The sequence below is a fragment of the Cyanistes caeruleus genome, chromosome 4, assembly GCF_971803275.1.
Source record: "Cyanistes caeruleus chromosome 4, bCyaCae1.hap1.1, whole genome shotgun sequence".
NCBI classification, from domain to species: domain Eukaryota; kingdom Metazoa; phylum Chordata; class Aves; order Passeriformes; family Paridae; genus Cyanistes; species Cyanistes caeruleus.
In genome coordinates this window covers 64,032,170-64,049,368 of record NC_141704.1, presented here as the reverse complement: position 1 = coordinate 64,049,368, position 17,199 = coordinate 64,032,170, and positions in this window count along the sequence as shown.

The following is a 17,199-nucleotide window of genomic DNA, read 5'->3' as shown; positions in this document are numbered from 1 at the left end:
CATGTATTTTGTGGGATTTTGTGGAGATTTGGTGGGACATTTTTCTAGAATTTAGTCGTGTTTTGAGAAGATTTAGGGAATTTTGTGGGATTTTTCCGGGAATTTTATTGGATACCGGGGAGATTTTGTGGGATGTTTTTGGAACTTTGAGGGACTTTTCTGGAATTTGGTGAGATTCTGTAGAGAACTGACAAATTATCAGGGATTTTTCATGTATTCTGTGGGAATTTGTGGAGATTCTGTGGGATTTTTTTGGAATTTGGTAGAGTTTTGAGAAGATTTAGGGAATTTTGTGGGACTTTTCTGGGATTTTGTTGGGTATTGAGGACATTTTGTGGGATGTTTCTGGAATTTGGTGGGGCTTTTCAAGAATTTTGTGGTATTTTGAAAAGATTTAGGGAATTTTGTGGTGTTTTTTCTTGAATTTTGTGGGAAACTGTGCTGATTTTATGGGGCGTTTCTGGAATTTGGTCGAGTTTTCAGAAGATTTAGGGATTTTTGTGAGATTTTTGTGGGATGTTCTGGGAATTGGTGGAGATTTTGTGGGACATTCCTGTGAATTGGTAGGGTTTTGAAATGATTTAGGGAGTTTTGTGGGACTTCTCTGGAATTTTGTGTGTTTTTTCTGGAATTGTGTGGGATTCTGAGGAGACTTGAAGAATTTTGAGGAATTTTTCTTAGATTTTGTGGAAACTTGTGGAGGTTTTGTGGGATTTTTGTGTGGTTTTGTGGGATATTGAGGCGATTTAGGGATCTTGAGGGATTTCTCATGTATTTTGTGGGAATTTGTGGAGATTTGGTGGGATATTTTTCTAGAATTTGGTTGTGTTTTGAGAAGATTTAGGGAATTTTGTGGTGTTTTTTCTTGAATTTTGTGGGAAACTGTGCTGATTTTATGGGGCGTTTCTGGAATTTGGTCGAGTTTTCAGAAGATTTAGGGATTTTTGTGGGATTTTTGTGGGATGTTCTGGGAATTGGTGGAGATTTTGTGGGACATTCCTGTGAATTGGTAGGGTTTTGAAATGATTTAGGGAGTTTTGTGGGACTTCTCTGGAATTTTGTGTGTTTTTTCTGGAATTGTGTGGGATTCTGAGGAGACTTGAAGAATTTTGAGGAATTTGTTTTAGATTTTGTGGGAATTTGTGGAGAATCTGTGGGATTTTACTGGAAATTGGTGGGCCTTTTCAAGGACTTTGTGTGGTTTTGAGGAGACTTGAAGAATTTTGAGGAATTTTTCTTAGATTTTGTGGAAACTTGTGGAGGTTTTGTGGGATTTTTGTGGAATTTTGTGGGATATTGAGGCGATTTAGGGATCTTGAGGGATTTCTCATGTATTTTGTGGGAATTTGTGGAGATTTGGTGGGATATTTTTCTAGAATTTGGTCGTGTTTTGAGAAGATTTAGGGAATTTTGTGTGATTTTTCTTGAATTTTGTGGGATATTGAGGAGATTTTGTGGGATGTTTGTGGAACTTTGAGGGACTTTTCTGGAATTTGGTGAGATTCTGTAGAGAACTGACCAATTATCAGGGATTTTTCATGTATTCTGTGGGAATTTGTGGAGATTTGGTGGGATTTTTGTGGATTTTGGCCGTGTTTTGAGAAGATTAAGGGAATTTTGTGTGATTTTTCTGGGATTTTGTTGGGTATTGAGGAAATTTTGTGGGATGTTTCTGGAATTTGGTGAGATTCTGTAGAGAACTGACGAATTATCAGGGGTATTTTCATGTATTCTGTGGGAATTTGTGGAGATTCGGTGGGATTTTTGTGGATTTTGGCCATGTTTTGAGAAGATTTAGGGAATTTTGTGGGATTTTTCCTGGAATTTTATTGGATACCGGGGAGATTTTGTGGGATGTTTTTGGAACTTTGAGGGACTTTCTTGGAATTTGGTGAGATTCTGTAGAGAACTGACGAATTATCAGGGATTTTTCATGTATTCTGTGGGAATTTGTGGAGATTCTGTGGGATTTTTCTGGAATTTGGTAGAGTTTTGAGAAGATTTAGGGAATTTTGTGGGACTTTTCTAAGATTTTGTTGGGTATTGAGGACATTTTGTGGGATGTTTCTGGAATTTGGTGGGGCTTTTCAAGAATTTTGTGGTATTTTGAAAAGATTTAGGGAATTTTGTGGTGTTTTTTCTTGAATTTTGTGGGAAACTGTGCTGATTTTATGGGGCATTTCTGGAATTTGGTCGAGTTTTCAGAAGATTTAGGGATTTTTGTGGGATTTTTGTGGGATGTTCTGGGAATTGGTGGAGATTTTGTGGGACATTCCTGTGAATTGGTAGGGTTTTGAAATGATTTAGGGAGTTTTGTGGGACTTCTCTGGAATTTGGTGTGTTTTTTCTGGAATTGTGTGGTTTTGAGGAGACTTGAAGAATTTTGAGGAATTTGTTTTAGATTTTGTGGGAATTTGTGGAGAATCTGTGGGATTTTACTGGAATTTGGTGGGCCTTTTCAAGGACTTTGTGTGGTTTTGAGGAGACTTGAAGAATTTTGAGGAATTTTTCTTAGATTTTGTGGAAACTTGTGGAGGTTTTGTGTGATTTTTGTGGGATTTTGTGGGATATTGAGGTGATTTCGGGATCTTGAGGGATTTTTCATGTATTTTGTGGGATTTTGTGGAGATTTGGTGGGACATTTTTCTAGAATTTAGTCGTGTTTTGAGAAGATTTAGGGAATTTTGTGTGATTTTTCTGGGATTTTGTTGGATATTGAGGAGATTTTGTGGGATGTTTGTGGAACTTTGAGGGACTTTTCTGGAATTTGGTGAGATTCTGTAGAGAACTGACGAATTATCAGGGGTATTTTCATGTATTCTGTGGGAATTTGTGGAGATTCGGTGGGATTTTTGTGGATTTTGGCCATGTTTTGAGAAGATTTAGGGAATTTTGTGGGATTTTTCCTGGAATTTTATTGGATACCGGGGAGATTTTGTGGGATGTTTTTGGAACTTTGAGGGACTTTCTAGGAATTTGGTGAGATTCTGTAGAGAACTGACGAATTATCAGGGATTTTTCATGTATTCTGTGGGAATTTGTGGAGATTCTGTGGGATTTTTTTGGAATTTGGTAGAGTTTTGAGAAGATTTAGGGAATTTTGTGGGACTTTTCTGGGATTTTGTTGGGTATTGAGGACATTTTGTGGGATGTTTCTGGAATTTGGTGGGGCTTTTCAAGAATTTTGTGGTATTTTGAAAAGATTTAGGGAATTTTGTGGTGTTTTTTCTTGAATTTTGTGGGAAACTGTGCTGATTTTATGGGGCGTTTCTGGAATTTGGTCGAGTTTTCAGAAGATTTAGGGATTTTTGTGAGATTTTTGTGGGATGTTCTGGGAATTGGTGGAGATTTTGTGGGACATTCCTGTGAATTGGTAGGGTTTTGAAATGATTTAGGGAGTTTTGTGGGACTTCTCTGGAATTTTGTGTGTTTTTTCTGGAATTGTGTGGGATTCTGAGGAGACTTGAAGAATTTTGAGGAATTTTTCTTAGATTTTGTGGAAACTTGTGGAGGTTTTGTGGGATTTTTGTGTGGTTTTGTGGGATATTGAGGCGATTTAGGGATCTTGAGGGATTTCTCATGTATTTTGTGGGAATTTGTGGAGATTTGGTGGGATATTTTTCTAGAATTTGGTTGTGTTTTGAGAAGATTTAGGGAATTTTGTGGTGTTTTTTCTTGAATTTTGTGGGAAACTGTGCTGATTTTATGGGGCGTTTCTGGAATTTGGTCGAGTTTTCAGAAGATTTAGGGATTTTTGTGGGATTTTTGTGGGATGTTCTGGGAATTGGTGGAGATTTTGTGGGACATTCCTGTGAATTGGTAGGGTTTTGAAATGATTTAGGGAGTTTTGTGGGACTTCTCTGGAATTTTGTGTGTTTTTTCTGGAATTGTGTGGGATTCTGAGGAGACTTGAAGAATTTTGAGGAATTTGTTTTAGATTTTGTGGGAATTTGTGGAGAATCTGTGGGATTTTACTGGAAATTGGTGGGCCTTTTCAAGGACTTTGTGTGGTTTTGAGGAGACTTGAAGAATTTTGAGGAATTTTTCTTAGATTTTGTGGAAACTTGTGGAGGTTTTGTGGGATTTTTGTGGAATTTTGTGGGATATTGAGGCGATTTAGGGATCTTGAGGGATTTCTCATGTATTTTGTGGGAATTTGTGGAGATTTGGTGGGATATTTTTCTAGAATTTGGTCGTGTTTTGAGAAGATTTAGGGAATTTTGTGTGATTTTTCTTGAATTTTGTGGGATATTGAGGAGATTTTGTGGGATGTTTGTGGAACTTTGAGGGACTTTTCTGGAATTTGGTGAGATTCTGTAGAGAACTGACCAATTATCAGGGATTTTTCATGTATTCTGTGGGAATTTGTGGAGATTTGGTGGGATTTTTGTGGATTTTGGCCGTGTTTTGAGAAGATTAAGGGAATTTTGTGTGATTTTTCTGGGATTTTGTTGGGTATTGAGGAAATTTTGTGGGATGTTTCTGGAATTTGGTGAGATTCTGTAGAGAACTGACGAATTATCAGGGGTATTTTCATGTATTCTGTGGGAATTTGTGGAGATTCGGTGGGATTTTTGTGGATTTTGGCCATGTTTTGAGAAGATTTAGGGAATTTTGTGGGATTTTTCCTGGAATTTTATTGGATACCGGGGAGATTTTGTGGGATGTTTTTGGAACTTTGAGGGACTTTCTTGGAATTTGGTGAGATTCTGTAGAGAACTGACGAATTATCAGGGATTTTTCATGTATTCTGTGGGAATTTGTGGAGATTCTGTGGGATTTTTCTGGAATTTGGTAGAGTTTTGAGAAGATTTAGGGAATTTTGTGGGACTTTTCTAAGATTTTGTTGGGTATTGAGGACATTTTGTGGGATGTTTCTGGAATTTGGTGGGGCTTTTCAAGAATTTTGTGGTATTTTGAAAAGATTTAGGGAATTTTGTGGTGTTTTTTCTTGAATTTTGTGGGAAACTGTGCTGATTTTATGGGGCATTTCTGGAATTTGGTCGAGTTTTCAGAAGATTTAGGGATTTTTGTGGGATTTTTGTGGGATGTTCTGGGAATTGGTGGAGATTTTGTGGGACATTCCTGTGAATTGGTAGGGTTTTGAAATGATTTAGGGAGTTTTGTGGGACTTCTCTGGAATTTGGTGTGTTTTTTCTGGAATTGTGTGGTTTTGAGGAGACTTGAAGAATTTTGAGGAATTTGTTTTAGATTTTGTGGGAATTTGTGGAGAATCTGTGGGATTTTACTGGAATTTGGTGGGCCTTTTCAAGGACTTTGTGTGGTTTTGAGGAGACTTGAAGAATTTTGAGGAATTTTTCTTAGATTTTGTGGAAACTTGTGGAGGTTTTGTGTGATTTTTGTGGGATTTTGTGGGATATTGAGGTGATTTCGGGATCTTGAGGGATTTTTCATGTATTTTGTGGGATTTTGTGGAGATTTGGTGGGACATTTTTCTAGAATTTAGTCGTGTTTTGAGAAGATTTAGGGAATTTTGTGTGATTTTTCTGGGATTTTGTTGGATATTGAGGAGATTTTGTGGGATGTTTGTGGAACTTTGAGGGACTTTTCTGGAATTTGGTGAGATTCTGTAGAGAACTGACGAATTATCAGGGGTATTTTCATGTATTCTGTGGGAATTTGTGGAGATTCGGTGGGATTTTTGTGGATTTTGGCCATGTTTTGAGAAGATTTAGGGAATTTTGTGGGATTTTTCCTGGAATTTTATTGGATACCGGGGAGATTTTGTGGGATGTTTTTGGAACTTTGAGGGACTTTCTAGGAATTTGGTGAGATTCTGTAGAGAACTGACGAATTATCAGGGATTTTTCATGTATTCTGTGGGAATTTGTGGAGATTCTGTGGGATTTTTTTGGAATTTGGTAGAGTTTTGAGAAGATTTAGGGAATTTTGTGGGACTTTTCTGGGATTTTGTTGGGTATTGAGGACATTTTGTGGGATGTTTCTGGAATTTGGTGGGGCTTTTCAAGAATTTTGTGGTATTTTGAAAAGATTTAGGGAATTTTGTGGTGTTTTTTCTTGAATTTTGTGGGAAACTGTGCTGATTTTATGGGGCGTTTCTGGAATTTGGTCGAGTTTTCAGAAGATTTAGGGATTTTTGTGAGATTTTTGTGGGATGTTCTGGGAATTGGTGGAGATTTTGTGGGACATTCCTGTGAATTGGTAGGGTTTTGAAATGATTTAGGGAGTTTTGTGGGACTTCTCTGGAATTTTGTGTGTTTTTTCTGGAATTGTGTGGGATTCTGAGGAGACTTGAAGAATTTTGAGGAATTTTTCTTAGATTTTGTGGAAACTTGTGGAGGTTTTGTGGGATTTTTGTGTGGTTTTGTGGGATATTGAGGCGATTTAGGGATCTTGAGGGATTTCTCATGTATTTTGTGGGAATTTGTGGAGATTTGGTGGGATATTTTTCTAGAATTTGGTTGTGTTTTGAGAAGATTTAGGGAATTTTGTGGTGTTTTTTCTTGAATTTTGTGGGAAACTGTGCTGATTTTATGGGGCGTTTCTGGAATTTGGTCGAGTTTTCAGAAGATTTAGGGATTTTTGTGGGATTTTTGTGGGATGTTCTGGGAATTGGTGGAGATTTTGTGGGACATTCCTGTGAATTGGTAGGGTTTTGAAATGATTTAGGGAGTTTTGTGGGACTTCTCTGGAATTTTGTGTGTTTTTTCTGGAATTGTGTCGGATTCTGAGGAGACTTGAAGAATTTTGAGGAATTTGTTTTAGATTTTGTGGGAATTTGTGGAGAATCTGTGGGATTTTACTGGAAATTGGTGGGCCTTTTCAAGGACTTTGTGTGGTTTTGAGGAGACTTGAAGAATTTTGAGGAATTTTTCTTAGATTTTGTGGAAACTTGTGGAGGTTTTGGTGGGATTTTTGTGGAATTTTGTGGGATATTGAGGCGATTTAGGGATCTTGAGGGATTTTTCATGTATTTTGTGGGAATTTGTGGAGATTTGGTGGGATATTTTTCTAGAATTTGGTTGTGTTTTGAGAAGATTTAGGGAATTTTGTGTGATTTTTCTTGAATTTTGTGGGATATTGAGGAGATTTTGTGGGATGTTTGTGGAACTTTGAGGGACTTTTCTGGAATTTGGTGAGATTCTGTAGAGAACTGACAAATTATCAGGGATTTTTCATGTATTCTGTGGGAATTTGTGGAGATTCTGTGGGATTTTTTTGGAATTTGGTAGAGTTTTGAGAAGATTTAGGGAATTTTGTGGGATTTTTCTGGGATTTTGTTGGGTATTGAGGAAATTTTGTGGGATGTTTCTGGAATTTGGTGGGGCTTTTCAAGAATTTTGTGGTATTTTGAAAAGATTTAGGGAATTTTGTGGTGTTTTTTCTTGAATTTTGTGGGAAACTGTGCTGATTTTATGGGGCGTTTCTGGAATTTGGTCGAGTTTTCAGAAGATTTAGGGATTTTTGTGGGATTTTTGTGGGATGTTCTGGGAATTGGTGGAGATTTTGTGGGACATTCCTGTGAATTGGTAGGGTTTTGAAATGATTTTGGGAGTTTTGTGGGACTTCTCTGGAATTTAGTGTGTTTTTTCTGGAATTGTGTGGGATTCTGCGGAGACTTGAAGAATTTTGAGGAATTTGTTTTAGATTTTGTGGGAATTTGTGGAGAATCTGTGGGATTTTACTGGAAATTGGTGGGCCTTTTCAAGGACTTTGTGTGGTTTTGAGGAGACTTGAAGAATTTTGAGGAATTTTTCTTAGATTTTGTGGAAACTTGTGGAGGTTTTGTGGGATTTTTGTGGAATTTTGTGGGATATTGAGGCGATTTCGGGATCTTGAGGGATTTTTCATGTATTTTGTGGGAATTTGTGGAGATTTGGTGGGATATTTTTCTAGAATTTGGTCGTGTTTTGAGAAGATTTAGGGAATTTTGTGTGATTTTTCTTGAATTTTGTGGGATATTGAGGAGATTTTGTGGGATGTTTGTGGAACTTTGAGGGACTTTTCTGGAATTTGGTGAGATTCTGTAGAGAACTGACAAATTATCATGGATTTTTCATGTATTCTGTGGGAATTTGTGGAGATTTGGTGGGATTTTTGTGGATTTTGGCCATGTTTTGAGAAGATTAAGGGAATTTTGTGTGATTTTTCTGGGATTTTGTTGGGTATTGAGGACATTTTGTGGGATGTTTCTGGAATTTGGTGGGGCTTTTCAAGAATTTTGTGGTATTTTGAAAAGATTTAGGGAATTTTGTGGTGTTTTTTCTTGAATTTTGTGGGAAACTGTGCTGATTTTATGGGGCATTTCTGGAATTTGGTCGAGTTTTCAGAAGATTTAGGGATTTTTGTGGGATTTTTGTGGGATGTTCTGGGAATTGGTGGAGATTTTGTGGGACATTCCTGTGAATTGGTAGGGTTTTGAAATGATTTAGGGAGTTTTGTGGGACTTCTCTGGAATTTTGTGTGTTTTTTCTGGAATTGTGTGGTTTTGAGGAGACTTGAAGAATTTTGAGGAATTTGTTTTAGATTTTGTGGGAATTTGTGGAGAATCTGTGGGATTTTACTGGAATTTGGTGGGCCTTTTCAAGGACTTTGTGTGGTTTTGAGGAAACTTGAAGACTTTTGAGGAATTTTTCTTAGATTTTGTGGAAACTTGTGGAGGTTTTGTGTGATTTTTGTGTGATTTTGTGGGATATTGAGGCGATTTCGGGATCTTGAGGGATTTTTCATGTATTTTGTGGGATTTTGTGGAGATTTGGTGGGACATTTTTCTAGAATTTAGTCGTGTTTTGAGAAGATTTAGGGAATTTTGTGTGATTTTTCTGGGATTTTGTTGTATATTGAGGAGATTTTGTGGGATGTTTGTGGAACTTTGAGGGACTTTTCTGGAATTTGGTGAGATTCTGTAGAGAACTGACGAATTATCAGGGGTATTTTCATGTATTCTGTGGGAATTTGTGGAGATTCGGTGGGATTTTTGTGGATTTTGGCCATGTTTTGAGAAGATTTAGGGAATTTTGTGGGATTTTTCCTGGAATTTTATTGGATACCGGGGAGATTTTGTGGGATGTTTTTGGAACTTTGAGGGACTTTCTAGGAATTTGGTGAGATTCTGTAGAGAACTGACGAATTATCAGGGATTTTTCATGTATTCTGTGGGAATTTGTGGAGATTCTGTGGGATTTTTTTGGAATTTGGTAGAGTTTTGAGAAGATTTAGGGAATTTTGTGGGACTTTTCTGGGATTTTGTTGGGTATTGAGGACATTTTGTGGGATGTTTCTGGAATTTGGTGGGGCTTTTCAAGAATTTTGTGGTATTTTGAAAAGATTTAGGGAATTTTGTGGTGTTTTTTCTTGAATTTTGTGGGAAACTGTGCTGATTTTATGGGGCGTTTCTGGAATTTGGTCGAGTTTTCAGAAGATTTAGGGATTTTTGTGAGATTTTTGTGGGATGTTCTGGGAATTGGTGGAGATTTTGTGGGACATTCCTGTGAATTGGTAGGGTTTTGAAATGATTTAGGGAGTTTTGTGGGACTTCTCTGGAATTTTGTGTGTTTTTTCTGGAATTGTGTGGGATTCTGAGGAGACTTGAAGAATTTTGAGGAATTTTTCTTAGATTTTGTGGAAACTTGTGGAGGTTTTGTGGGATTTTTGTGTGGTTTTGTGGGATATTGAGGCGATTTAGGGATCTTGAGGGATTTCTCATGTATTTTGTGGGAATTTGTGGAGATTTGGTGGGATATTTTTCTAGAATTTGGTTGTGTTTTGAGAAGATTTAGGGAATTTTGTGGTGTTTTTTCTTGAATTTTGTGGGAAACTGTGCTGATTTTATGGGGCGTTTCTGGAATTTGGTCGAGTTTTCAGAAGATTTAGGGATTTTTGTGGGATTTTTGTGGGATGTTCTGGGAATTGGTGGAGATTTTGTGGGACATTCCTGTGAATTGGTAGGGTTTTGAAATGATTTAGGGAGTTTTGTGGGACTTCTCTGGAATTTTGTGTGTTTTTTCTGGAATTGTGTGGGATTCTGAGGAGACTTGAAGAATTTTGAGGAATTTTTCTTAGATTTTGTGGAAACTTGTGGAGGTTTTGTGGGATTTTTGTGTGGTTTTGTGGGATATTGAGGCGATTTAGGGATCTTGAGGGATTTTTCATGTATTTTGTGGGAATTTGTGGAGATTTGGTGGGATATTTTTCTAGAATTTGGTTGTGTTTTGAGAAGATTTAGGGAATTTTGTGGTGTTTTTTCTTGAATTTTGTGGGAAACTGTGCTGATTTTATGGGGCGTTTCTGGAATTTGGTCGAGTTTTCAGAAGATTTAGGGATTTTTGTGGGATTTTTGTGGGATGTTCTGGGAATTGGTGGAGATTTTGTGGGACATTCCTGTGAATTGGTAGGGTTTTGAAATGATTTAGGGAGTTTTGTGGGACTTCTCTGGAATTTTGTGTGTTTTTTCTGGAATTGTGTGGGATTCTGAGGAGACTTGAAGAATTTTGAGGAATTTTTCTTAGATTTTGTGGGAATTTGTGGAGAATCTGTGGGATTTTACTGGAATTTGGTGGGCCTTTTCAAGGACTTTGTGTGGTTTTGAGGAGACTTGAAGAATTTTGAGGAATTTTTCTTAGATTTTGTGGAAACTTGTGGAGGTTTTGGTGGGATTTTTGTGGAATTTTGTGGGATATTGAGGCGATTTAGGGATCTTGAGGGATTTTTCATGTATTTTGTGGGAATTTGTGGAGATTTGGTGGGATATTTTTCTAGAATTTGGTTGTGTTTTGAGAAGATTTAGGGAATTTTGTGTGATTTTTCTTGAATTTTGTGGGATATTGAGGAGATTTTGTGGGATGTTTGTGGAACTTTGAGGGACTTTTCTGGAATTTGGTGAGATTCTGTAGAGAACTGACAAATTATCAGGGATTTTTCATGTATTCTGTGGGAATTTGTGGAGATTCTGTGGGATTTTTTTGGAATTTGGTAGAGTTTTGAGAAGATTTAGGGAATTTTGTGGGATTTTTCTGGGATTTTGTTGGGTATTGAGGAAATTTTGTGGGATGTTTCTGGAATTTGGTGGGGCTTTTCAAGAATTTTGTGGTATTTTGAAAAGATTTAGGGAATTTTGTGGTGTTTTTTCTTGAATTTTGTGGGAAACTGTGCTGATTTTATGGGGCGTTTCTGGAATTTGGTCGAGTTTTCAGAAGATTTAGGGATTTTTGTGGGATTTTTGTGGGATGTTCTGGGAATTGGTGGAGATTTTGTGGGACATTCCTGTGAATTGGTAGGGTTTTGAAATGATTTTGGGAGTTTTGTGGGACTTCTCTGGAATTTAGTGTGTTTTTTCTGGAATTGTGTGGGATTCTGCGGAGACTTGAAGAATTTTGAGGAATTTGTTTTAGATTTTGTGGGAATTTGTGGAGAATCTGTGGGATTTTACTGGAAATTGGTGGGCCTTTTCAAGGACTTTGTGTGGTTTTGAGGAGACTTGAAGAATTTTGAGGAATTTTTCTTAGATTTTGTGGAAACTTGTGGAGGTTTTGTGGGATTTTTGTGGAATTTTGTGGGATATTGAGGCGATTTCGGGATCTTGAGGGATTTTTCATGTATTTTGTGGGAATTTGTGGAGATTTGGTGGGATATTTTTCTAGAATTTGGTCGTGTTTTGAGAAGATTTAGGGAATTTTGTGTGATTTTTCTTGAATTTTGTGGGATATTGAGGAGATTTTGTGGGATGTTTGTGGAACTTTGAGGGACTTTTCTGGAATTTGGTGAGATTCTGTAGAGAACTGACAAATTATCATGGATTTTTCATGTATTCTGTGGGAATTTGTGGAGATTTGGTGGGATTTTTGTGGATTTTGGCCATGTTTTGAGAAGATTAAGGGAATTTTGTGTGATTTTTCTGGGATTTTGTTGGGTATTGAGGACATTTTGTGGGATGTTTCTGGAATTTGGTGGGGCTTTTCAAGAATTTTGTGGTATTTTGAAAAGATTTAGGGAATTTTGTGGTGTTTTTTCTTGAATTTTGTGGGAAACTGTGCTGATTTTATGGGGCATTTCTGGAATTTGGTCGAGTTTTCAGAAGATTTAGGGATTTTTGTGGGATTTTTGTGGGATGTTCTGGGAATTGGTGGAGATTTTGTGGGACATTCCTGTGAATTGGTAGGGTTTTGAAATGATTTAGGGAGTTTTGTGGGACTTCTCTGGAATTTTGTGTGTTTTTTCTGGAATTGTGTGGTTTTGAGGAGACTTGAAGAATTTTGAGGAATTTGTTTTAGATTTTGTGGGAATTTGTGGAGAATCTGTGGGATTTTACTGGAATTTGGTGGGCCTTTTCAAGGACTTTGTGTGGTTTTGAGGAAACTTGAAGACTTTTGAGGAATTTTTCTTAGATTTTGTGGAAACTTGTGGAGGTTTTGTGTGATTTTTGTGTGATTTTGTGGGATATTGAGGCGATTTCGGGATCTTGAGGGATTTTTCATGTATTTTGTGGGATTTTGTGGAGATTTGGTGGGACATTTTTCTAGAATTTAGTCGTGTTTTGAGAAGATTTAGGGAATTTTGTGTGATTTTTCTGGGATTTTGTTGTATATTGAGGAGATTTTGTGGGATGTTTGTGGAACTTTGAGGGACTTTTCTGGAATTTGGTGAGATTCTGTAGAGAACTGACGAATTATCAGGGGTATTTTCATGTATTCTGTGGGAATTTGTGGAGATTCGGTGGGATTTTTGTGGATTTTGGCCATGTTTTGAGAAGATTTAGGGAATTTTGTGGGATTTTTCCTGGAATTTTATTGGATACCGGGGAGATTTTGTGGGATGTTTTTGGAACTTTGAGGGACTTTCTAGGAATTTGGTGAGATTCTGTAGAGAACTGACGAATTATCAGGGATTTTTCATGTATTCTGTGGGAATTTGTGGAGATTCTGTGGGATTTTTTTGGAATTTGGTAGAGTTTTGAGAAGATTTAGGGAATTTTGTGGGACTTTTCTGGGATTTTGTTGGGTATTGAGGACATTTTGTGGGATGTTTCTGGAATTTGGTGGGGCTTTTCAAGAATTTTGTGGTATTTTGAAAAGATTTAGGGAATTTTGTGGTGTTTTTTCTTGAATTTTGTGGGAAACTGTGCTGATTTTATGGGGCGTTTCTGGAATTTGGTCGAGTTTTCAGAAGATTTAGGGATTTTTGTGAGATTTTTGTGGGATGTTCTGGGAATTGGTGGAGATTTTGTGGGACATTCCTGTGAATTGGTAGGGTTTTGAAATGATTTAGGGAGTTTTGTGGGACTTCTCTGGAATTTTGTGTGTTTTTTCTGGAATTGTGTGGGATTCTGAGGAGACTTGAAGAATTTTGAGGAATTTTTCTTAGATTTTGTGGAAACTTGTGGAGGTTTTGTGGGATTTTTGTGTGGTTTTGTGGGATATTGAGGCGATTTAGGGATCTTGAGGGATTTCTCATGTATTTTGTGGGAATTTGTGGAGATTTGGTGGGATATTTTTCTAGAATTTGGTTGTGTTTTGAGAAGATTTAGGGAATTTTGTGGTGTTTTTTCTTGAATTTTGTGGGAAACTGTGCTGATTTTATGGGGCGTTTCTGGAATTTGGTCGAGTTTTCAGAAGATTTAGGGATTTTTGTGGGATTTTTGTGGGATGTTCTGGGAATTGGTGGAGATTTTGTGGGACATTCCTGTGAATTGGTAGGGTTTTGAAATGATTTAGGGAGTTTTGTGGGACTTCTCTGGAATTTTGTGTGTTTTTTCTGGAATTGTGTGGGATTCTGAGGAGACTTGAAGAATTTTGAGGAATTTTTCTTAGATTTTGTGGAAACTTGTGGAGGTTTTGTGGGATTTTTGTGTGGTTTTGTGGGATATTGAGGCGATTTAGGGATCTTGAGGGATTTTTCATGTATTTTGTGGGAATTTGTGGAGATTTGGTGGGATATTTTTCTAGAATTTGGTTGTGTTTTGAGAAGATTTAGGGAATTTTGTGGTGTTTTTTCTTGAATTTTGTGGGAAACTGTGCTGATTTTATGGGGCGTTTCTGGAATTTGGTCGAGTTTTCAGAAGATTTAGGGATTTTTGTGGGATTTTTGTGGGATGTTCTGGGAATTGGTGGAGATTTTGTGGGACATTCCTGTGAATTGGTAGGGTTTTGAAATGATTTAGGGAGTTTTGTGGGACTTCTCTGGAATTTTGTGTGTTTTTTCTGGAATTGTGTGGGATTCTGAGGAGACTTGAAGAATTTTGAGGAATTTTTCTTAGATTTTGTGGGAATTTGTGGAGAATCTGTGGGATTTTACTGGAATTTGGTGGGCCTTTTCAAGGACTTTGTGTGGTTTTGAGGAGACTTGAAGAATTTTGAGGAATTTTTCTTAGATTTTGTGGAAACTTGTGGAGGTTTTGGTGGGATTTTTGTGGAATTTTGTGGGATATTGAGGCGATTTAGGGATCTTGAGGGATTTTTCATGTATTTTGTGGGAATTTGTGGAGATTTGGTGGGATATTTTTCTAGAATTTGGTTGTGTTTTGAGAAGATTTAGGGAATTTTGTGTGATTTTTCTTGAATTTTGTGGGATATTGAGGAGATTTTGTGGGATGTTTGTGGAACTTTGAGGGACTTTTCTGGAATTTGGTGAGATTCTGTAGAGAACTGACAAATTATCAGGGATTTTTCATGTATTCTGTGGGAATTTGTGGAGATTCTGTGGGATTTTTTTGGAATTTGGTAGAGTTTTGAGAAGATTTAGGGAATTTTGTGGGATTTTTCTGGGATTTTGTTGGGTATTGAGGAAATTTTGTGGGATGTTTCTGGAATTTGGTGGGGCTTTTCAAGAATTTTGTGGTATTTTGAAAAGATTTAGGGAATTTTGTGGTGTTTTTTCTTGAATTTTGTGGGAAACTGTGCTGATTTTATGGGGCGTTTCTGGAATTTGGTCGAGTTTTCAGAAGATTTAGGGATTTTTGTGGGATTTTTGTGGGATGTTCTGGGAATTGGTGGAGATTTTGTGGGACATTCCTGTGAATTGGTAGGGTTTTGAAATGATTTTGGGAGTTTTGTGGGACTTCTCTGGAATTTAGTGTGTTTTTTCTGGAATTGTGTGGGATTCTGCGGAGACTTGAAGAATTTTGAGGAATTTGTTTTAGATTTTGTGGGAATTTGTGGAGAATCTGTGGGATTTTACTGGAAATTGGTGGGCCTTTTCAAGGACTTTGTGTGGTTTTGAGGAGACTTGAAGAATTTTGAGGAATTTTTCTTAGATTTTGTGGAAACTTGTGGAGGTTTTGTGGGATTTTTGTGGAATTTTGTGGGATATTGAGGCGATTTCGGGATCTTGAGGGATTTTTCATGTATTTTGTGGGAATTTGTGGAGATTTGGTGGGATATTTTTCTAGAATTTGGTCGTGTTTTGAGAAGATTTAGGGAATTTTGTGTGATTTTTCTTGAATTTTGTGGGATATTGAGGAGATTTTGTGGGATGTTTGTGGAACTTTGAGGGACTTTTCTGGAATTTGGTGAGATTCTGTAGAGAACTGACAAATTATCATGGATTTTTCATGTATTCTGTGGGAATTTGTGGAGATTTGGTGGGATTTTTGTGGATTTTGGCCATGTTTTGAGAAGATTAAGGGAATTTTGTGTGATTTTTCTGGGATTTTGTTGGGTATTGAGGACATTTTGTGGGATGTTTCTGGAATTTGGTGGGGCTTTTCAAGAATTTTGTGGTATTTTGAAAAGATTTAGGGAATTTTGTGGTGTTTTTTCTTGAATTTTGTGGGAAACTGTGCTGATTTTATGGGGCATTTCTGGAATTTGGTCGAGTTTTCAGAAGATTTAGGGATTTTTGTGGGATTTTTGTGGGATGTTCTGGGAATTGGTGGAGATTTTGTGGGACATTCCTGTGAATTGGTAGGGTTTTGAAATGATTTAGGGAGTTTTGTGGGACTTCTCTGGAATTTTGTGTGTTTTTTCTGGAATTGTGTGGTTTTGAGGAGACTTGAAGAATTTTGAGGAATTTGTTTTAGATTTTGTGGGAATTTGTGGAGAATCTGTGGGATTTTACTGGAATTTGGTGGGCCTTTTCAAGGACTTTGTGTGGTTTTGAGGAAACTTGAAGACTTTTGAGGAATTTTTCTTAGATTTTGTGGAAACTTGTGGAGGTTTTGTGTGATTTTTGTGTGATTTTGTGGGATATTGAGGCGATTTCGGGATCTTGAGGGATTTTTCATGTATTTTGTGGGATTTTGTGGAGATTTGGTGGGACATTTTTCTAGAATTTAGTCGTGTTTTGAGAAGATTTAGGGAATTTTGTGTGATTTTTCTGGGATTTTGTTGTATATTGAGGAGATTTTGTGGGATGTTTGTGGAACTTTGAGGGACTTTTCTGGAATTTGGTGAGATTCTGTAGAGAACTGACGAATTATCAGGGGTATTTTCATGTATTCTGTGGGAATTTGTGGAGATTCGGTGGGATTTTTGTGGATTTTGGCCATGTTTTGAGAAGATTTAGGGAATTTTGTGGGATTTTTCCTGGAATTTTATTGGATACCGGGGAGATTTTGTGGGATGTTTTTGGAACTTTGAGGGACTTTCTAGGAATTTGGTGAGATTCTGTAGAGAACTGACGAATTATCAGGGATTTTTCATGTATTCTGTGGGAATTTGTGGAGATTCTGTGGGATTTTTTTGGAATTTGGTAGAGTTTTGAGAAGATTTAGGGAATTTTGTGGGACTTTTCTGGGATTTTGTTGGGTATTGAGGACATTTTGTGGGATGTTTCTGGAATTTGGTGGGGCTTTTCAAGAATTTTGTGGTATTTTGAAAAGATTTAGGGAATTTTGTGGTGTTTTTTCTTGAATTTTGTGGGAAACTGTGCTGATTTTATGGGGCGTTTCTGGAATTTGGTCGAGTTTTCAGAAGATTTAGGGATTTTTGTGAGATTTTTGTGGGATGTTCTGGGAATTGGTGGAGATTTTGTGGGACATTCCTGTGAATTGGTAGGGTTTTGAAATGATTTAGGGAGTTTTGTGGGACTTCTCTGGAATTTTGTGTGTTTTTTCTGGAATTGTGTGGGATTCTGAGGAGACTTGAAGAATTTTGAGGAATTTTTCTTAGATTTTGTGGAAACTTGTGGAGGTTTTGTGGGATTTTTGTGTGGTTTTGTGGGATATTGAGGCGATTTAGGGATCTTGAGGGATTTCTCATGTATTTTGTGGGAATTTGTGGAGAT